The sequence below is a fragment of the Molossus molossus genome, unplaced genomic scaffold, assembly GCF_014108415.1.
Source record: "Molossus molossus isolate mMolMol1 unplaced genomic scaffold, mMolMol1.p scaffold_m16_p_1, whole genome shotgun sequence".
Taxonomy (NCBI): domain Eukaryota; kingdom Metazoa; phylum Chordata; class Mammalia; order Chiroptera; family Molossidae; genus Molossus; species Molossus molossus.
The window spans coordinates 242438868-242461099 of NW_023425344.1; the positions used below are offsets into that span (position 1 = coordinate 242438868).

At 55.2% G+C, this 22232-nt stretch overlaps 1 protein-coding gene across 1 annotated transcript in view; it reads right to left on the bottom strand.

The window, feature by feature from the left end:
• The window catches only part of RIN3 (Ras and Rab interactor 3), a 120161-nt gene extending 101874 nt beyond the window's left edge, over positions 1-18287 (bottom strand). Inside the window, 1 exon segment of the mRNA XM_036257257.1 lies at positions 18246-18287. The gene's annotated coding sequence lies outside the window, so the exon portion shown is untranslated.
• Between the last annotated feature and the right edge of the window lie 3945 nt (positions 18288-22232).

Here is a 22232-nt window from a genome sequence, read left to right on the forward strand (position 1 = left end):
ACTGAGTGTGCACTATTCTGAAGACCAGAAAGTAATGGGTGAACGTTTCAGGGGAAACAGTAAAAATGGAAGAACAGATGCCTAAGAGTAAGTCTTCCCAAAGGTCAATTTGCTTGTCTGTGTTTCTCCCTCACATATGACAACGTGGAAAGTGCTGGAATTTGACAAGATCGTGGCAGGCCCCGCCTGGCCGCCCCTTAGCCACCCTGCACAGACCAAGAAGACGGACCTCTGTCCCTAAGGAATAAACCTGTTCCAACGCTCCCGTACCTGTGGCCCACTAACCTGCTCTGAACCTCAGTTTCCTCATCTGGAAAAAAATGGAAAATATCATCCTCATCCCCAGAGGGCCAAGTAGCTGTGCAGATCAGATGACATTGTGTATAAGGAGAGGTGGAAACCAGACATATGTAAATACATAAAACAAAGGAACCCAACCGATTCCAAAAAACGATTTTTCGGCTGGTTGGGTTTCCCCAGCTTACGATCACTGTGTGCGGTGGTGGAAGTGCTCTCTGTCTGCGCTGTCCCGTGGCCACCGGTGGCCACTGGAAAGATGGCTAGTGTGACTGACTTCGTTTTAATTAATTTAATTTATAAAACAGCTCCATATGGCTAGTGGCTAATGTACTGGACAACGCAGGCTCTAGCCTTTTCTATGGCTTAAATCTTTCAGTGTGTGAATGCGTGTACAACATGTGGGATTTGTTTTTAATTAGGAAGAAGGGAAGAGATAATAAAGAAAACTGCATGCATGCCAAGTGTTACGTGCACATAGTTCTTCAGGAAAGGAGATTCTGCTGGCTCATCCATTCCAGGGCTTAGGGCCCCTTCCCTCGGGGCTGCCCCACGTGGCTGGCTGCAGGTCACCGCCCTCCTCAGGTCTGGCTTTTGTACATGGGTCCACCCGGCCCTCCCCAGGCTCGTCCCTTCAGGGCTGCCGGAGTCCCAGCCCACCTTCCTTCTGCTGCCTTCTCCTCCCCAGGGATGGGCCAGGCCCAGAAAGACAGCTCTGGGGAGGTGCCGCCCTCACGTCCCACTGTGACCCCGGCCTCTGGCCCTGCCTGCTGCTGACTCAGTGGTTCCCTATCATCTGGGGGGAAAGGAAGGCGGTCACAGCTCTCTCCTCCCCACCTGACAGTGGGCTGAGAAGGGGCAGCCCCACAGTGGACATGACTCACCCCAGCAGAGGACACAAAGAGCCTCTGTGCCCTCTCCAGCCCCTCCTGTTAGGTCTCTGTTGGGATTTCTCTTTTCCTCACCCTTGGTGTCTGGGCCTGACTGAATTCCGCTCTGATCCTGGCCTCTCAGGACATGTGAATGAGCCTGAGGACAGGAGGGACCCCCGAGGGCTGCGTGAGGACAGCGTGAACCACTGCGCCTGGAAGAGCTTAACAACGGCTCGATACCTGGTCGCTGCGGATGGTGTTCATCCTGCGCAGCTCGGGGTGGGCAGAAGATGCTGGGCCCTGGAAGGGGGGCCGGGATCTATTCTAATCTCTGCCACAGTCTTGCTGTGCGTCCTCGGGCAAGTCTCCCTCCCTCTCTGAGCCGCAGTTCTGCCAGTAAGGAAATGAATGAAAGGGTACTCACACCCCATTAGTTCAGAGTTTTGCTGGGAGGGCGACACCTAGTACATGGGGGATGTGCTTTCACAAAGTGAACCCCCATTTCTAAACCAGAGGTGGGGGTCTGGCCCAGGGCTAGCCCAGGGCCTAGGGCCGAAGGCAATGCTTCCTGAGCGCAGCCCTCCCACAGGAGCAGGCTGTGGACCCTGGTCCCGTTTGCACCTTGCAGGAAACTACTGCAGCGTCACACTCCTTCCACTCCTGGTGACACTGAGTCACTCTGCAACCCACCCCGCAGTTGTGCTGCCCACATTTCCTCTACGGGGGTGAGCCGACATGCGTACAAGCGGTCTGATGCTGCTTGGCAGGGGCCGCCTCCTGGGCCGGGGCCCCCTTGAGAAACCAGCTGGGCGCCCAGCCCCACCTGAACTCCCACCCGCGGGGCGCATCCCTTTCAGGTTTTTGTCCCGTTACCATGTGTGTCCCCTGCCCCATCAGACTCTACAGGGTGCACAGCCCCGCGGGCCCCAGCAGAAGGGAGGCCACTGCAGGGGGGTTTTCAAGAGCAGGAAGCTGGAGGAAGACAGGAGTCTGGCTTATGAACTCTGGGGGTCCTCAGGGGCACTGGTGGGGGGACAAGAGGAGCTGAAGGAGCAGCGTGAGGCATGGCAAGCCTGTCCTCCCACCCAGTGACCCAGGGACAGGGGCTGGAGGGCAGGGCTTGGCGAGACCGGTGGGTGGGCTGGACACACCCTTCTGCACCTCTCGGGTTATTCACCGGGTCCAACCAGCTGACTCAGGGCAGAGGCTGGGAGGTCACCCCCTCGGTGGCACTCAGAGCCTGGGGGACTTTCCAGAGGCACCCCCCCAGCATGCAGGCACACCGGGATATAGGGGAGCAGCTGGGCCCTACAACCTTGGGGTACAACACAGGGCTGCAGGGAGTTCTGGGGCTTAGGACAGAGGTGCCGGAGTCACACAACCTGGATTCAGGGCCTGGCTCTGCCGCGGACCACGGGGAGCTTTGAGGGGCTCTCTTATGGCCTCGGTTTCTTGCTGTGAAGTGGGCCCTGTCACCCCAGCCTCACAGGCTGAGAAAATGAACAGACAACGCTCTTAGCAAAGGGGCCCGAAGTAAGCCCTCGAGACCTAATTGCTGTCATTGTAAGTGTCCAATCTATGTATGCCGAGAATCCCCATTTTCCATTTGCCTTGATTGGTTCTTCTATTAGAATCCCAGGATATGAAATATTAGCACTGCCTGCTCCTCTCCGTGGGAATCGTCCTTCCAAGCCCTGAATTCACTCAAGGGGAGAGGAGGCCAGGCCGAGAGAGCAGAGGGAGAGCATATCCCAAGGACATGGGCATTTTAAAGAAAGATCATACGTGAGATGGGCCCTTCTTACCCCAGACGAGTGGACTGCTGACGACAGAGGTGCAGACAGCGCAGGGGAGAGGCGGGGGTCGACCCATCGGCACGACGGGGCATGGCCACCCTCAGCGTGTGCGGGGTTCTGATCCACAGTCGCCGTGCACACCGAATTAGCGAGTTCCGAGCTGCTGTGCGGAAGCGCGAGGAGGTTCCTGCGAACCTCTGGTACACTTTTGTCAACGGATCAATACATAACCTTGTTTGATGTGTGTTTCTGTTTAAGCACCTCGTTTACCCACATCGTTGATTCATTAATATTAAACGCCACCAACAGCACATACAACTCACGCCTGAACGAGGCTTATCCAGCGCAGGGGAGGCCTGTTGCAGCCTCCTTGCTCTTCAGCACTAAGTGTGGGGGACATTTTAAACAGTGCAGCCATCAGCGAAGAGCATAAAAGTGTGCAGAACACGGCACTAGCTAGACCACGACAAGGCCACTTGTTTGAAGTATGAGAACTGGGACCAGAAGGCAGTGTCGCCTTAGCAGCCTCAATGGGGAATGTGCATGTCGGAAGATTCGGGTGTTTCATCCCTCTGCCGTGTCTGCAAATGACTCCCAAGGCCCTACAGTTTTGGGGTACAAACAATGTTGGCAAGTGGGCACCTTTGCTAATACTGAATCTGTGTGTCGTGAGGACCGACTGCAAACGTTCCTTCACGAGGCTGGACCGATCATGGCCACCTCGGGCGTGCACCCTGGTCTCAGAGTGGGGCTCCCCATCAGACACTGGGAGCGGCGCTGGCATTTGGATTTGGACCCATCACACCTCTCTCCGTGGTCCCGGCCAGGTATCAGCTCCCCTGTGACTGTCTAGCTGCTGAGGTTGCCCGGCTGCCACCTCGGTCAGTTCTTGGCGGAGGCAGAGGATATGTCTGGTGAGGAAAACGGGAGACGATGTTTGTGGCAGCTTCGGGGGAGCCTCTGCCAGCCCTGAAATCTGGGGGTGTCCCAAGAGCCGCTCACCTGGCCCTCCCCTCACTGTGTCACGAGCGGGTCACACAGTCTTAGGACTTTGGGGAGAGCCTGCCGTGGGGGCGCTGCTGTGCCATGGGGGGCTCCGTGCCTCCGCTCTTCGTGAGCGAGGAAGCAAGGCCCAGGCAAGGAGGCAGCTCAAGGTCCCGCAGCAAGTCAGGGCAGACCCGGGGAAGGACGGGGTCGCCCACGAGGGGGCCGTCCTCAGCCCTGCAGAGCAGCTCACCCCACAGGGGCGAAGGGAGAGGACGAGGGGTGTGGGGGGAGGCCCTTCGGGACACCACGGTCCACACTGCTAAACGTCTAGTGTGTGTCAGACTCTGTTCAAGCTCCTTACCTGGATTAACTCGGGTAATTCAACCACAGCTCTATGACTTAGGAACAGTTAGCATCCTCATCTTACAGATGAGCAGTCTGAGGCACAGAGCAGAATGTGAACCCTGACAGTTTGATCGGGCGCCCACACCCCTGACCGCTACACTATTCTGTTCCACCTCTCAGCGTCCACATGTCCAGACAGCCATGCCGAGCCACAGGGACCATCCTCCCCTGGGGAGACGGAGGACGGGCAAGCTGGAGACAAGACAGGTGCCCTCCTTGGCACCTTGGTGCACACACAATGCAGCTCCAGGTTCTGTTCACACACCTCCTAGTGGGACTGCTTCTCGCCACCCCTCTGCTGAGACCCCAGTCCAGGACACCATCACTGCTCACTCGGACCCCTGCAACAGCCTCCTTCCGGTCTCCCCACGTGCTCCCCCTACCCCACGTCCTTCCTCACACAGCAACCTGAATGCAAGCCAGCCCATGTGGTTCCCCACGCAAAAGTCAGTACCCTCAACGCAAATGTTCGCAGCGGCTTTATTTGTTTGCCCCAAACTGGAAATAGCCCGAAGGCGCTGCAGTGGCTGAATGATAACAAACTGTGATACATCCCCACAGTGCCATCCCCCGACAATGACGGCACACCCAGACGCACAAGCACTGGATCCCCAGGGCATTCAGCGAAGTGAAAGGGGCCAGGCTCACAAGGCAGCGTTCATGTGCTTGCTCACAAAGGCAGAACTTGAGGATGAAGAAGACATGAGTGACTGCAGGGTTTGGGGGGCAGGGAGAGCTGACTACAGAAGGGCACAGGGGGATTTTGGAGGGAGACGGAACTGTTCCATGTCTTGATTGTGGTGGTGGTTACATGACTGTCTATGCTTGCGAACATTTACACTCAAGAGGGTGAATTTTACTTCATGTAAAATTTAGCTTGTGAGTTGTACTGTGTCTCCTAAAAAGATACGCTGAAGTCTTAGCCCTCAGACCTCAGAAGCTGACCTTATTTGGAAATTCGGTCACTGCAGATGTAGTTAGTTAAGATAAGGTCACGCTGAAGCAGCCCTAATCCAATATGACTGGTGTCCTTAGAAGATAAGAAGAAACAAAGACAGACGCACAGGGAGAAGATGGCCATGTGTCAGGGGGTAGAGACTGGAGTGATACAGCTGCAAGACAAGGGACCCCAAGGATTGCCGGAGCCACCGGAAGCTGGGAAGAGGCAAGGAAGGGTTCTACCCGGAGTCTCAGAGGCACATGGGCCTGCAGCCACCTTGACGGGCCTTCCGGCCTCCAGAGCCACGTGAGAACGAACCTCTGCTGTTTAGGCGTCCCGTGTGTGTGGCTTTGTTACAGCGGCCCTAGCGAACTAGTGCATAACTCAGTGTTTAAAATGGGGGAACAAACCTGTCTCAGTGTTCACGGCCTTCAGGAAACAGCCTGAGAGCCTCTGCTGTCTGGGCCCCTCTCCTGCACACCCCACCCTCCATCCACGCAGAGTGTGAACGTCAGGCGCACGAGCCTGCAGCACCCCAGCACGGCCAGGCTGGCTCACCCCCACGCCCCATGTGCACCTGGGAGACTCCCAGACACTGCTCAGCACAGCTCTCACCAGGTGCTGCCCTAGTCTAAGCACTGTGGGTGACCACCCCGTACCCTGTAGGCACAGCATTGCATGTCACTCCTGTGTCCCCATAAGACTGGGGGTCCTTGGAACAAAGATGAGCCGCCAGGCCATTGCTGGACCAGCAACGTACGTGAAGCAGAGCTCCAGGACACTGTGCTGGGGGGTCTATAGGCTGGGGAGGGCTCTGGGGGCTCCGGCAACTACTCCACGCTGTGCCCAGCTCAGCCCGGCGCGCCTCTGGTTTCTTTGACCACAGCCTCTGCTCTTAGAGTCTCCCGCCCAGAGTCGACCTTGACAGCTTGCCCCTCCCCCCCCCACTCTACTGCTCAGGCTTTCACAGCCCACAGCCCCCTCCATGAGCCACAGTCCTCCCAGGGGGCCTCCCCCTTCCCCCAGAGACTGCTACCCCCGCCAATCCCTCCTCACCTCTCTCCTTGGCATCAACCTGCCACCTATTCATTTCACACACACCTTCCAAGCTCGGTTAGACAATCCCCCCAGCCCCTACAACTCGTGTCTGGAACAAGTGTCCTAGGAGTGGGTCACTGTCCCACCGCCGTGCAGATCTGGCAAGGAGAGCCCTCTCCCTGAGGTGTCCCTCTCTCTGCCCCCGGGAGTGTCCAGCCTCGCAGGCCACAGAAAGAGCATGCTGGTATGCCGCCACAGGCGTGAGGGGGGCTCCGAGGGTGCTGACCGGTCTTCTGTGGGCTGGGTCCCTGATAGCCCATGTGGTCAGCCTCTGTGGGACTTAGAACAGGGTGCTGCTTGCTCCCCCCCACTGCACACACACACCTGACATCACACTGGGCTGGGCAAGAGAGTGGAGTGTCAGCCCCCACGCGTTCCTCTGCAGCCAGGTGCCTGCGAGCACCGATCCACCTGCTCGGCTGCTGCAGCGGCCCGGAGGCTGCGGTCTGGACGGCTCTGCACTCCAGGTGGAAGTGGAGCAACGTGCTTAGTCCCCTGGAGGAAAGAGCTCCGTGCTCTCCACGGGCTGGAGGGAGAGGCCCCGGTACGGTGCGGGCGGATGTGCCCGTGCACCCATCTCGGGCGTCCCACGCCGAGGAGCGAGCCTGGGTGTCTGCACTGAGCCTGGTACGAGCCTGGGTCCAGCCTTGAGACTCTGGGGCCATCACTTCCCTTCTCTGAGCCACAGACTCACCTGTGAGCGGGGCCTGGATTAGGGGGTCTCCAGAGCATCACTGAGTTCCGATGCCTGACAATGCTAGAGCCAGGGCTGGGGGCTGCTCCGGCTGATGGGAAGAAGACCCCTGACTGCCCTTCAAACCACTTCAAGGGCAGCCTCTCAAGAGAGGCCTCTCTGCTCAATCCCTGGCCACACACGGGGCCTCTCAGACACAGCCCCAAGGGCTGCCCCATCCCCAGGGCTGATCCTGGGCTGAGGGAGGGCAACTCAGAGGAAGCTCTTACAGGTTCCAAATGAGCCTGTGCTGTCCCTGGGAAGGGGAAGTCAAGCTCTGGCCATTTCAGGACAAACCTTTCCCAAGGCTGGGCAGAGAGGTGAGGTGACCAGTCAAGACCCCCACCTCAGTGGCCAGTGGTCAGCTCAAACCCAGCCTGGCACCTAGCATGTGCTCGATAAAGAGGCAATGAATGAATGAATAAATGAATGAATGGTGGCAGCTGGCAAGGACAGAGGCACTGTTCAGACTGGGTCCTGGCCTTCTTCTGCTGGTGTGGTGGGAGACCCAGTCTCAGGAGCACAGGGAGAGTTAACCCAGGAGAGCTCTCCGTCTAAGGCATAGATGGGGAAACTGAGGCTTAGGGAAGAGACAAGTAGCTGTGCTCAGCAACACTGAGCCCTGTCAAAGCACAGAATCTGGGAGTCAGAACTCAAACCAAAATAACTAATTTGAAGCTTCTAGTGAAATCTAAAACTCTCAAACACCTAATATAAAACATCTTCTCTCCTATTCTTCTACGCCACTAGGAAACAGACTTGCAGGTCACCCAGAAAAGCAGCTTGAGAATCTCTGTCATATAATCCGGTGCTATGTGACAAGAGATAAAACTTTCTGTTAGGGTTAAGTTTGTAAGTTACAGAAAATCCAAAATAACAGTGATAAATGAGATAGGTATGTATTCTCTCATATAAAAGCCTGAATAAGTAGTCCAGGACTGGGATGATACTCCAGCATGTCTTGAACCCTTACTATATTATTGCTCCACCCTGCATAGCTTCCATTCTCAATTTCACTTCAGAGTCCAACATGGCTGTTTCAGCTCCAGTCATCACGTCTGCATTCCACCCAACAGGAAAGTGGAAAGAAAAGTATGCCCCTTCTCTTTAAGGACATCTCCAAGAAAACTGCACTCCCTATTTATATTTCACCACCATGAACTTAACCCATGGCCACACCTAGCTGCAGGGAAATTGGGAAGTGTACAGCTAAAATTTACGCCCAGCTGAAACTCAGGACCAATCAACAGGCTCTGTTTCACCCTTGAACTCAAATTCTCCGGAACGGTGACAGACCTCAAGGAAATAGTCCCAAACCCTAGACCCACATACGTGTTCAGGAACTTCTTTTAAAACTGAGGGGACTTGGAAAGAAGCTGACATATATCTATGCCAACCGCAACCATTAAATGGTCATAATATGACAAGGCCACCAAAGCCAGGAGGTAGGTGACACATATTCTGAAGCATGGCATGTAGAAATCACTCAGTGAAAAAAGGGGAACAGAAATTCACATACACACAGATCAAAACTGGGCACATGAAGACCGAAATTAAGGAAACGTGTGTGGACTAGGCGTAGCCTCAAAGAGATGAGCGTGTTCGATGCTTTACATTTCAGTTGTGGGTCAGTATGTGAACTTCATCAGGCATGTAATATCATTTTTTTTGGAAAATTAACAACACATGCACGGGCACACACACCCACAGCCCATATACATATAGGTAATAGCCTCCAACCGGTCTCACACCCCAAATAGCTAAGAACTTCTCTCATATAACCATGGCAACAACCACTTGGCAAAGGAGGAGGAGGAGGAAGGTGACCTGGCAGGTACAGGTGCTGTGACTTGCCCGGGTTGCCCAGCTCTAAGTGTGAGAGCAGACCCTTGGTCTTCACCATGGAGAAATTCAAACTCTTCCACCTAGTCAAGGGGCCTTCTTTCCAAGTCCCCTCAGTTTTAAAAGAAGTTCCTGAACACGTATGTGGGTCTAGGGTTTGGGACTATTTCCTTGAGGTCTGTCACCGTTCCGGAGAATTTGAGTTCAAGGGTGAAACAGAGACTGTTGATTGGTCCTGAGTTTCAGCTGGGCGTAAATTTTAGCTGTACACTTCCCAATTTCCCTGCAGCTAGGTGTGGCCATGGGTTAAGTTCATGGTGGTGAAATATAAATAGGGACCGTTTCTGGACCCGTCACACACAGAAGGCCCTTCCTCCCTACCCCCAAAGCAGGCTCTTCAGGGCTCCCACAAAGCTGTGCTTCTCCACTTCCCGCCTGTGCTCCTATCTGGGACACCTTCCTCTGCAGATGCCCGATTTCAACGGTTAAAATCCTACTCATCCTTCAAGAGCCAATCCAGATGCTCCCTCTGCCGGGAGTCTTTCCTGCTGACCACAGCTATGTGTAATGGAGCCTCAACATGCTTTTTAAAAATATGTTTGTATTGATTTCAGAGAGAGGAAGGGAGAGGGAGAGAGAGAGAGAAACACTGGTGAGGAAGAAACATCAATAGGCTGCCTCCTGCATGCCTCCTACTGGGGATCTAGCCCGCAACCCAGACATGTGCCCTGATTGGGAATTGAACCGGTGACCTCCTGGTGCGTGGGACAAACTGAGCCACACTGGCTGGGTGAGCCTCCGCAGGTTTTTATATATATAGTGCCCTGTACTTTAATTATGTGCATGTTTCTCTTATTTTCCCAGGCAAACTGAAAACCCCTGTGTGTTCAACAAATGTTCAGTGGATGGATGGATGGATGGATGGATGGGTGGATGGGTGGATGGGTGGATGGGTGGATGGATGAGAAAGACATTAGTTGAGAAAAGAATCTCTGGAAATATTTCAGATGAATGATCTGTCAAACAGAACAAAACAAGCATAATAGATGTTGCCACAGGTAGCGAGCTAAGCCCCTGCGTTGAATTGCACTATCCCCAGAGACATTCGCAGTGTCAATCTCTGATATTGCTTGAGATTAAGGATATGAAGGTTGGGAAAAGAGGTCCCCAGTAAATTCCTCCCCGATAGCTTGCTCCCTTGCCAGAGATGGTCAGATTGTAAACTTCAGATGTGAAGTCCTTTATTTCTTTGGTCCCTGGAGGTGGCTGACCCTGGGAAAACCTGCTCTCTGCTACTACTATGGTCCGCTCTTCTTCTGGGTTGTCCCTCTCCACCCTCCCCCTTTCTGTCTTCAGAAACAGGCTCTCTGTTCAGCCCTGACACCTGGTATTAAATGTTAGTCAAAGAGTCAGGCTGGTGTTTGGCATTGGAAGTCCCATCTCTTACCTAAGGAATAAAAAGCCTTGGCTTTGATAGAGGCCCCAGAGTCAGTGAGGAAGTGGGGTCACCTCCACGGGCGGAAGCGTCTCACAGGAAGCCCAGCGGGGCAGCCCCTCACGCCCTGGCTCAAAGGCGCCCACCCTGACCTCCCTGTCCTGAACTCCTGGGAGTGGGTGGAGCAGCTTCTGGGGGGCTCTCACTCTGCTTGGCCCAAGGCCGAGGACGCAGGGGCCTTGCCCTCAGGCTGGTGCCATTACCCCAGAGGATGTGGCCTGAGTGGCTGCTGCCACTGTGCACACAGCGACAACAAGCCTTGACCACAGCCACTCCCTGGGCCCTTTCTTCTCAAGAGGAACTGCCATTTCATAGCTGGCCGGGTTTGTTCTCAAATGTATGCCGATTCAGGGCACCCCCAGGAATTATGGGCAAGATGGGGGTGAAGGGCTCTGACCTTCAGAGTCGTTTCAGCCACTGGGAGCCGCCTGGGGAGGGGAACGGGCCTGAGCTGCACCGGGGCCTCCCCGGCAGGCGGGGAGAGCCAGAAGCAGAGGCCATGGCGGCAGCTTCCAGATTCTTCTAGCAAAGGCCTGAAGCTGACAGCCCACAGGTATGGAGTCAGTAAGGTCCCCCTCACTCCCTGCTGTCACTCAGGCGGAGGGAAGGGCTCCTCTGTGCCCACCCACCTCTTTCTCCTCCAAGGAGAGAAGGGGCTGGTGCTGCCCTATCAGGTGTGTGGGGGCAGCGAAGGCACGCGGTGTCATCTGTCATCACTGTCCCCGCCTGCACAGGGCGGGCTGCTGTCCTGGGGCGGCACTGGCTGTACTGCGGGCCCGGCCTGCCTGGCAGGGAGCCCCGTCCTCAGCCTGAGCCTCCCTCAGAACTGTCCCTCCAGCTCTGACAGGGACAGCCTCCCAGCCAGACCCCCACACCAGGCTGCCGGACACCTCCTCGTCTCCACAGCTCCCACACGAAATGGCCGGATGGGTCACATTCCAAGGGCCTCTCCAACATGACCGTCCAGACTCGCTGTCCAGTCAGCCACGTCTACCAGGAAGACAGAGGCCTGTCCCCTGAGCGGGCTCCCAAAACGGACGCACTGTTTTCAAAGCTAGTTTTTCAAAAATAAACCCTCAGCAGCGAAGAAAACCATTTCCTTCCAGGCACGGGTCAGGGTGATGAGCCAGAAGTCTCCTGTCTGGGTCCTGGTTTCTTATGAACGTGTACCCATACGTTCTAGACTGTTCCCCAGGCTGAAGGAAGACAGCGGCCTCCCCTCCGAACAGCACTCCCATCCCCTGAACCCCAGCTCTACTCTGGGACGCCAGCTCCCACTGCCCGTCAGCCAGTAATTCAGGGAATCGCTGATGTCAGACCGACCAGCGACCTCAGACATTACTGAGTTCATTTCAACAGGGAAACTGAGGCCCAGAGAGTAAAGGATTTGCTTCTTAGAGTACACTCCCAAGTCACCGGAGGGACCCCACAGATGTCCTCCAGCCCCCCCCCCCCCGATGTCCTGCAGCGTTAAGTCCTGAAGCACCTTCCCCATCAGCACACAGTACAGTGAGGCCGACTCCAACGGCCCAGCGGGCGGCGGGGACGAGGACATGCAGGGAAGGGGCGCACGGGGGATCAATTCCACTGAAGCAACCGGAGTCATGTTTCCCAGACTCTCCTTCAGCAACTGTTTATTTTGCTAAAAAGACATTAAAAACTAACAACCCTCATCAACTTGCCCAATCATTTCATAAAAGAGGCCTAATACAGCAAAAAGACCTAAGCTCAGAATACAGAACAGTTCTGCCCAACAAGAGATCATTTGGCAACCTTAGCTGACATGCACACCGCACATACAACAATAACAATACCCTTATCTTCCCAAGTTCTCAGAGGACCACAGACCTGCATTTGGGACCTGCTGACCCAGCAAGGGCTCCCCCAGAACCCGTACACTCAGCTAACTCCATCCTTCCGTTCGAGGAAGTGGGGGCTATACATGGGGGCTATCAGAGTAGGGGCTACACATGGTCTCCTCTCAATCCCCTGGGAGGTCAGCTACCCTCCTGGTCCAGACTGGGGGATGGGGCTCCTCACCTCCCAGTCCTGGGCCCCAACCTCCCGGGTCCCACCTGGGCTGCCTTACCACAGTTCTACCAGTAGTACCAGGAGAAGGCTGAGGCATTTTTAAACATGCCATTCAGTGTACCATCATCCTCAAGCACTTACTGAGTGCCAACTGTATGCAGGACAGAAAGATATGGAACTAAAAGATCTGATCTCTTTTATTTGGAAGTTTATAATCTAAGTAGGAAGACATGACATCAAAGGGGTTTGGCTTCTCTAAAATTGCTAGACAAATAAGTAGTTCATATAAAAAGTGTTATGAGTATTCAAAAAGGAGAACTCTCTGTGAACTGGTGGACGGAAGGCTTCATGGAGGAGGTGGCAGCACTGTGGGCAAAGGCAGGGAGGCTATGGGCAGTTCTGCATGTCGGAGGAGAGAAAGGCGAAGCTGTGCCCTGGCTTTGTGAGGGCTGGAGTGGGGTATGAAGGGCCGGGAGTCCTCCAGGGACCTTTTAATCACCTAAGAGTGATTAAGTGGCCATGGGGGGACATGCTTCTTTCCTTATCTGGTCTGGAGTAGCTGTTATCTGTCTCTATCAGCAAAAACCACACCACCAGAAGGGGTCATGTGCTGGTGGTGGTGGGAGGTGGGGAGGTGATGAATGGAAGGGAGATTGACAGTTTAGAAAGGTCATTAAAATTGTGATTTTCCCCTTTGGCTCCAATCTTAAAGAAAACATCATGTTGTGGACACCTCTGGGCTGTAGGATGAACAGTAGATTCAGGGGAACAGTTACTGGCCATCAGAGTAGCGCTAACCGTCTCTAAGCTGACTTGCCTAGAACCGGATGACTCCTGGCCCCTTACTCCCTTCTAAAGGTGACTCCCTAATGGGGGACAGATGGGAGAGGGGAGCAGCAGGAAGTTGGGGTCCTTTCTGAGTCACTTCCCCCATGTTGGGGCTCTTTCTGGACACAAAGGTGCCCCAAGCCCCTGGAGTAACTCAGGCCCTGAGGACAGGGTCCCGTGGGTGCCCCCTTCCTACTCCTGCCCGTTTCCATTGATCTCTCCCAGGCCAAAACCAGCCTCCCTCCCCGCTGCGCTCACCCCTACGGGTACCACTCCTTTGCTCAGGCACTTCTCTCCTCCGACCTGCCCCCCCCCTGCTGCCACCCAGGTCGGCTCCGGCTCTGGCTCCGTTGTCACTGCCTGGATGTGGGCACTGGGGGCAGGACTCTCACTCACGGGAGAATCTGTGACAGTGGATCTTTGAGGGGTGGGCAGGATGGAGCTTGTGGTTAGCACATGGTCTGTCCTGTCTTCCCTCTGCTCTGGTCCCCTGGCTGGGAGGTGCCCCTCACAGGACAGCTCAGGCTCCTGTCTGAAAAAGGAAGCCCCAGGGAGGCCTGAGACAGCTGTGGGGGGCCTGGGGACGAGTCCCCCTTCAGATGTCACACCTATTCCTGGTTGGTTTCTGTTTTTAATTTCCTGATCTCCTGGATTAAATTGCAGGTGTCCCCATAACACTTTAAGCTTTAACACTTCTGCTTCAGAAAAGATCACTGAACAGGGCCCCAGGCCCAGAGGGCCTGGTGGAGGAGGGGGGTTGGGAGGGAGGGCCTCCGGGTCAAATGTGCTGATTCCCACAGCCCAAACAGACCCTGTGCCCCCACCCCCTGCACTCCTACTTGCCTCCCGGGGGGCTTCTCAGGGCCAGCAGTGCAGGCCTGAGCTTGTGAGCTTCTAGGGCTTGGAAGAGGGTGGGACTCCCAGCTGAGTGTCAGCCAGGCCCACCTGGGAGCATTAGCCCCTGAAAGCAAAGAGGCCCAGATCAGTCCCTGAATCCATCACTGGTCCCCGTTCTGGGTGGGCCCCACCCCAGAGAGTCCCCTGTCTTAGTGGCTGGAGTTGTTGAGCGGCTCCTCTCAAGGGGTTCAGCAGGACCCCACATTATGTCAGGCATGAGGCAGAAAGCCAGGCCTTGCTCAGGCAGCCCTTGCAGGCCCAGGCTCAGAAGCCCAGAGTTCTAGGCCCAGCTCCATCTCCGCCTCCCAAGACCTTGGTGAGGCACTTCCTCTTTTGGGGTCTCTGTTTCCTTGTTGCTGCATTAGGGGACTGTGATGGCCACGTTTTTCCAAGCGTGGAATCCTTTTTCTAAAGAACTCTTAAGCAGGCCCACAATGTATCACACAGGAGAGCGTGGGCTCTAAGCGTTCACACCCTCAGTGACCCTTCACAAAGTCTGGCATCCGACCCTCAGGCTGTCACCACTTCAGAGTCATCCTGGACGCCTGTCTCGTCCCCATCCATCAGCACAGCCTGAGCTCCAGCTTCCACATCTCCACTCCCACTCCATCCCCACCCCAGCCCTCTGTCCTGGCCACCGGGCCTCCACAGGGGCCTCCTGCAGGTGTCCCCGCTCCTGCTTCTGCTTCTCCGACAGTCTGTCCTCAGTACAGCCCCAAACCACATCATGTCACCCCTCTGTGCAAACCCCACCTATGGCCCCGGCTCACTCAGAGCAGTCCCCAAAGCCTTTCCCCCACTTGACCAGCCTTGCTCTGTCCTCATCGCCCACACTCCACTCCAGCCTCCCCTACTTCAGTGTTCCCAACAGGCCAACCACATCCCCCCAGGTCTTGCCTCACTCCCTCTACTTCCTTTAGGCCTCTGATAAATGCCACCTCCCTGGAGTGGCGTTCCCTGACCACCTGCTTCGGAGCAGCCCCTCCAGGTCCCCACACCCCTTATCTTGACTTTCTGTCTCTTCTCTTGGGAATATCAGCTGCAAGTGGGCAGGGTCTTCATTAAAAGCTGGGTCCCTGCCCCCACCTAATGCAGACACTATTTGTTGAATGAACCTTGAATGAGTCAGCAGAACCCTGAATGGAGGGAGAAAAAGTGTCTGCACCCAGGGTACTGGGCAGCCTGTCTGCATTTTCTTTGTCCCCAGTCGATGTTTTCAATACGAAGTAGGCAGAGCTTGCTTGCCAAGATCCTCATACTCCTATTCCAGGGGGTCAGCATCCAAGTGACACCACCCTGGTCCCTGGGGGGTGAGGGAGGCATTCCCCCAGCTGTCTGAACATCCATTTCCCACCATCAAGAAGGGGCTCTGGGAAGCCAGGTGGAAAGCTGAGCTCAGCTGAGGACCTGGGACTGGCAGGGTGTGGGGGTAAGGGGTCAAAGATGACTGCTCCTCAGCATCTTTGGGCATGTAACACAGGTGGGTGTGTGCAATGGAACAGGGGACACAGGGGCTGCACTGAGAAGAAAGTCAAGAAGTGTTGGGCTCCACAGGGGAGAACAGGGTCTCAAATGGTAGAAGTCAGGAGGCAGACTGCAATTCAAGTTCAGAAATTCCTTTCTTTGGTTAGCTGCCTGTCAAGTGGTGGCAAGCCCTCTGTCACTGGAGGTATGCAAGGACCTTTCAGGAATGTTGTCAAAGGGATGCCTGTACCTGGTGCAATGTTAAAGGAGATGTGATCTAGGAACCCTTCCAAGGCAAAAGGTCCTCTTATTTGTTTATTTATTTTTGTTGTTGTTATTAATCCTCACCTGAGGATATTTTTCCATTGATTTTTTAGAGTAGAAAGGAAGGAGGAAGGGAGGGAGAGAGGGAGAAGCGGGGGGAGAGATAGAGAAACATTGATGTCGATGGGAGAAAGATACATAAGTTGGCTGCCTCTTGCATGACCCTGACTGGGGCTGGGGATCAAATCTGCAATCCAGGCACATGTCCTTGGCCCTTGACCGGTAATCAGATCTGTGACCTTTCTGTCCGAGGGCTGACGCTCTAACCGCTGAGCCAAAATGGCCAGGGCCCAAAAGGTCCTCTTAAATAAAACAACATTTTCAGCAGCAAACCAATATTCATCTAACACGTAGGATGCGCCAGACACTGTTCTAAGGCCTGGGCTCATGTGTTAACCCTTAGCTCATCCAATCCTCATAACAATCCTATGAATAGGTGTTATTATCATCCCCAATTTACAGATGAGGCGAAGGTCAGGTCTCTTGTCCAGGGTTAAACAGCTGGCAAACAGAGGGGTTGCACTCAACAAATAATAATAGTAGTAGTAGTAATAACTATCAAGCGTTTACCTGAAGGCCAAGGTGCAAAACTCCTTCTATGCATTATCTCACTTAATCCTCAAAATAGCTATTAAGGGTAGTTATTATTACTCACCCTCATTTTATGATCAGTAAACTGAGGCACACAGAGGTCACATTACTGGCCCAGTAATGAACAAAGAAAGGCAAGAGGAAGTGGATCAGGCTAAGTCATCCCTGGGAGGAAAGTGGGAAGTTGGACAGGTCAGGTCTCCGACCTCTCACCTCTACCACCCTTCCCTCCTAGGGAAACTCCTCCTTGCCAGCTCCACCCCGAAATATTGGGTGTATCAGATGCTTGGGGGAGGGGAGGGGGGCGGGAGCTTCCCCAAAGGAATTCCCAGTTCCTCCCACTGGATGGCATTTGTCTTTCTAGAAGTCACTTCCAAGGGAAGCATGCAGGCAGAATTTTACTGTTGGGGTGGCAATGGACGGAGAAGTGAGGCCGGGAGGAGGGAGGCTTTCAGATCTAGATGAATTTAAGGGCCCCTCCAAGCCACCCCACTCACTAGAGCTGGAGCCAGTCACCTCCAGCAGCCCCCCCACCCCACCCCAGTTCGGGACTGCATAAGATCAACTCAACTCTCCTGTTTTACAAGCGGACAACTGAGGCCCTGGGCACGAGGTCAGGTAGCTGGGCCAGGCCGTGGCTGGGTGTCCAGCACAGAAGTAGGCCCAGGACTTTTCAAATGAAAAGCTGGGAATGGCGCTCCTAGAGGCGCCATCAGCTTTGGCACCCAGCAAGGCTCTGAGTCTTTCCCAGGAATCTGCCTGCCAACGGGAGCCTCCACAGCCCCCTGAAGCTTTCCTGGGATGGCGCCGGGGAGTGGGGCGTGGGATCCTGCGCGGAGCACGCCCAGGGCAACGTCCCAAAGCCTGAGGTTTCGAGGTGGTGAAACCAGTCACTGGAGACCCGGTTCCCATACCGGTTCGGCTTCACGCACTCCAAGCTGCACCTTCTCCGAAATGCCGCAGGACATACTTGACCCCCGCGCACCCTGGTGCCTCCCCAAGCACCAGGCTTGGCAAAGACGGTCCGAAGGTCACCGTCCCCAGACACGCCAGAGGAGCGGGGGAGGGGATCCCGGGGGGTCCTTAGTCTAGGCGGGCTGGTCATTGTTGGGCCTCAAGCACCCGAAGTTACGGGGACCCTGGCACCCCACCCCACGTCCTGCCCGGCGCTAGCGCCCGTGGACTCCCAGGGAGGCAGGAGGAGCGGCGGGGGCGGGAAGCTGGCAGGGCCGGGGCCACGGGTGTTTGCATCCAAAGTTCAGGCGGGACAGGAGCCCGGGACCGGACCCGGGGACCGGCCACGTCTACAGCCCCTCCGCCTGGGCTCTGACAGGTAGAGCCGCCCTTCTCGCACCCGCGCGCCCAGCGGCCCACCGTGCCGGCCGGTTTGCCAGAGAGCGCCGTCTGGGCTTGAAAGTTGTGCCAAGTCTCGGGGTCTTGCAGAGTCACCAGGGCCACCCCCTTCCGCGGAACCGGGGGTCTTGGCCGCGGGTTCGGTCTCCGCCGGACACTCGGAGGTTCCGCGGCCGAGGCTCCTGCGGGAGCTCCCAGCTCTCCCGGGACGGGACGGGGATGTGGAGCGGGCGGCCCGGACGGGCGAGCGGAGCCGGGACACAGGGAGGAGGGGGCTCCGGCTCGGACTTACCCGGCGAGGTCCTCGCGCGCGGGCGCCCCGGCCCGTCGGATCATGCCGCCGGCAGCTCGCGGACGGGGACGGAGGGGTCAGGCGCCCGGCGACGCGGGCCGCGGTGGCCCGGGCGCCCGCATGGCCCTCGCGCTGGCCTCGGGAAGGGCCGGCGGGCGCCGCCGCAGCCGCGCGCCCAGTGGAAGCCGCGCCTCGCGCTGGCGCGCCCGCTCCTTCCACTTCCTGTATCCGAGCGAGCGGGGCTTTCAGGAAGAGGCTGGCCCTGGTGGTCAAGGGTGGGTTTGTTGTTTTTTGTCAAAAGCCTCTCGGCGGGGCTCGGGGCTCGAGGCCGGGAGCACACGGAAACGGGGCCGCGCCCCCCGGGGCGGGCCTGGCAGCGGGCGGTGCCCGGCGGAGGCTCCCGGCGCGGGCGCCCAACCGCGGTGCTGCCTCGGCGGGCTGGGCTGTGGCTGTGGCCCGGGCGGCTCCCCGAGAGCCGGGAGGGAAACTCAGAAACTTCTCCAACTTGGCGAAGAGTCGCGTGGGAAGGAAGGCGCTCCCTGCTCCCGCCGCCCGGGCCGCGGACTGGACTGGCAGGTGGAGAGGCCGAGAGCTCTGCGCAGGGCACTCCTGGGACAAGGAGCCCCCAGATCGCACACGGCCGCCCCAGACCAGAAGCAGAGTGCCTCCTCCACATCCCTCACAGGTGGCCGTGCTGCCTTCTCTTGGATGCCTCCACCGACGCCGAGCTCACTATCTTACAAGGCTGTCTGTTCACCTGTCAAGCCAGGGACCTAATTCAGGTCCTGGGTACTACACCTAGATGGGAGCAGAGGGAGAAAGCCAGTCAACTTGGAAATATACAAGATATACAGCAACTCCGGAGGGATGGTGAGGCTTCTATTGTAAGTGCCTGGACACTCCAAAATCCCTCCTACTACGAGCTGCCCTCCCAGCATTTCACAGTGGGCAGTACTGGATACTAGAAGACACCTCAGTCTAATGCAAGGTTTCTCAGCCTTGTCACTGTTGGAGGCCAGATAATGCCTAGTTTTGGAGCTGTCCTGTGCATTGTAGGATATATAGCAGCATTCATGGCCTCTACTCACCAGTAGCATCACTCTCTCCTCGTAATAAAAATTTCTCCAGACATGTTAGATGTTCCTGGGGGTTAAAACTGCCCTAGTTGAGACCCATTGGCCAACACCTTCAGTTTCTAGCTAAGGAAACTGAGGCTTAAAGAGGGGAGGTGACTTGCCTGAGACACACAGTAAGTTGGGGTACAGACAGGACTGAAGTCAGGGGCTCTGGTAAAAGCCTCATGAGGGCTCCATGCCTCTGCCCTGCTGTTCTCCCCTCACACGCTCTTCCTTGTCTTTGCCACCAAATCAGCCTGGCAAGAGTTAGAGAGAAATACATTAAAAGTGCAGGCTCCTAGTAGGAATGTAATGGTGCAGCCGCTTTGGCTGCAGTTCCTCAAAAGGCAAAACATATGACCCAGCAATTCCACTCCTAGGTATCTACCCAGAAGAAATGAAAATATATGTTCACACAAAAACGTGTGTGTGTGTGTCCAAAGCAGCATTATGCATAATAGCCCAAGAGTGGAAACAAACCAAATGTCTACCAGTTAATGAGCTGATAAACAAAATGTGACATATCTGCAGTAGGCAGTTGGATCGGCATGAGCAGAGTAGGACCAATAGGCCAGGTGCAGAGGGTCACCAGGGCAGATAGCCCTGGGTGCCCAGCAACGGGCAAGACTACAAACCCTTGCCCGACCACTCCCTTAAGCATTAACCTCTGGAGATGATATCGAGGCCCCAGCTGTGTTACAGCTCCAGGTCCAGAAAAGCAGTGATGCTGTGGCTGACATCAGGACCAGCTGCAATGACTAATGACCTCCTGGCGCTGGCCAGTCAGTAGAGACCAGGACCCTGAAAGGACGCACCCGGAAAACGGATGAATATTCTACTGAGATTCTCCCCCTGAGACCTCAGGACAAGGACCCTGAGAGGTTCTCTGTGGAGCGTGCCAGCGCCTTGCCCCACCCGCTCCCCCCAGATGCGTTTTCCTTGCCTCTCTCTTTCTCCTAGGCTCCAAGGGCCCTTCTTTTGCCTCTGTAACTTGTTTCCTGAGCCCATTTCTTCTATGGCTCACTCTGTGATTTTTCTAAATAAAGTTCCTCTTATAGTTTGAGTCTTGGCTCTGAGTTCTTTTTTAGCCAAAACTCAAGTACCCAGGTTGCTGAACCCAGGTCCAGTCTGACGCCAGCGGTCTAACACCTGGTGCTGTTTATCCGCTGTTAGCATATCCATACAGTGAAATATTATTAGGCCATAAAAAGGGATGACATATTGATACATGCTACAACATGGATGAACCTGGAAAACATTACACTAAGGGAAAGAAGCCAGTCATAGACCACATATTGTAGGATTCTATTTACATGAAATGTTCAGAATAGGCAAAGCCCATTGGTGGTTGCCAGAGGCTGGGGGGAGAGGGGAGAACAAGGAATGGCTGCTAATCGTTACAGAGTTTCTTTTTCGGGAGAAGAAAATGTTCTAATGCTGGTTGTGGTGATGGTTGCATAACTTTGTGGCTATACTAAAAACATTGAATTGTGTACTTTAAGTGGGTGAATTGTATGTTATGTGAATTATATCTGAAACTATTATTTAAAAAAAAAAATACAGCTTCCAGGAGGCCACCCTGACTGCTCCAGCCACTCCAGTTCCTCCAGTGGCTGGAGACACCCCCAGCCACGGCCCACTGACTGTTCCTCCACTGGGTGGGAATCATCTCCACGTCTCCCTGGACAGGACTATAGCTCCCCCCTGATTGAAAACAGGCTTTGACAACAAAGTTGTATTTAAATCTGACCCCAGGGCCTTCCAGCGGGGTAGCCTCGGACAAGTCACTTCTTAGTGCCTCAGCTTGCTCATCTGTAAAAGTCAAAAGTCAAAAGTGGGGTGGCAAGAAGGCCCCCACTCCAAGGTGACACTATTAGTCCTTTGCTGTGGCTAAAACAAGCTCATAGACCATGCCCAGGCCTCCCTGGGTCCCAGGGACAAGATCTATCCAACTATAGCACCTAGAACAGTCCTCAGGCCCTTCCAGGCTGATGTGAGCTGTCAGTAACCCCATTTATCCAATCCTCCCCAAATAGAGATTTCCTTTAGCTCCCTGGGCCACTGCTGAGGAACTCAGGACAAGCCCCTCAAAGCCCAGGTTCCATGGGACCAGCCCCAGTGTTCTCCCCTTGCCCCCACACAGAACTCCACAAAGCCCACTGCTCACCTGCTCTGGGAGGACGAAATTCCTCAGGTGAGGACACCAGACGAAGTCCCACCCGGACCCTGTTGCTAGTGCAGGGGTTCAGAATGTGTCGCCCCAAGAGGTGCCTCTGTAGTAGGCAGATCATTTTGAGGTAAAGGCAATCAAGACCCTGTGGGCTCGAGAGAAACTTCTGCTCCCCAAAACTACCTAGGAGAATTTAAATTAGAGACCTTGCCCGTAATAAGAGATGATCAGAAATAACTGTTTTGACTGATCTACAGGGCAAGGCAAACATCTAATTACTGAACATCTGCTCTTCTTGTCATCCTGCAATGACCTTCCCTTCCGAAGCCTCAAGATGCTCCTTGGCTCAGAATGTTATATCTGCCTCATTTTACTTTCCTGACTTTCAACTGCTCATGTAGGTGTGGTCTCCGACTCTCATGCATGTGGGGTTCCCATGCATACGTATGTAATTACAATTGATTGTTTTCTCTTGTTAATCTGTCGTAAGTAGGTTTAATTATTAGACCTGTCTAAAGAACCTAGGAGAATCAAGTTTCCTCTTCCCCCACGCTAGTAACTGACTGAAGAGGAGGTTGCCAAGATCCCAGAAATCTGAGCAGCCCCTTTTAGTTGTGGCCTCTGCCAAGCTTGCCCTCGGCCCCATTCCTCGGTCCCCTTTTCACTCCCAAGTCCTCATACCCACCCACCCCCTTCTCTCCC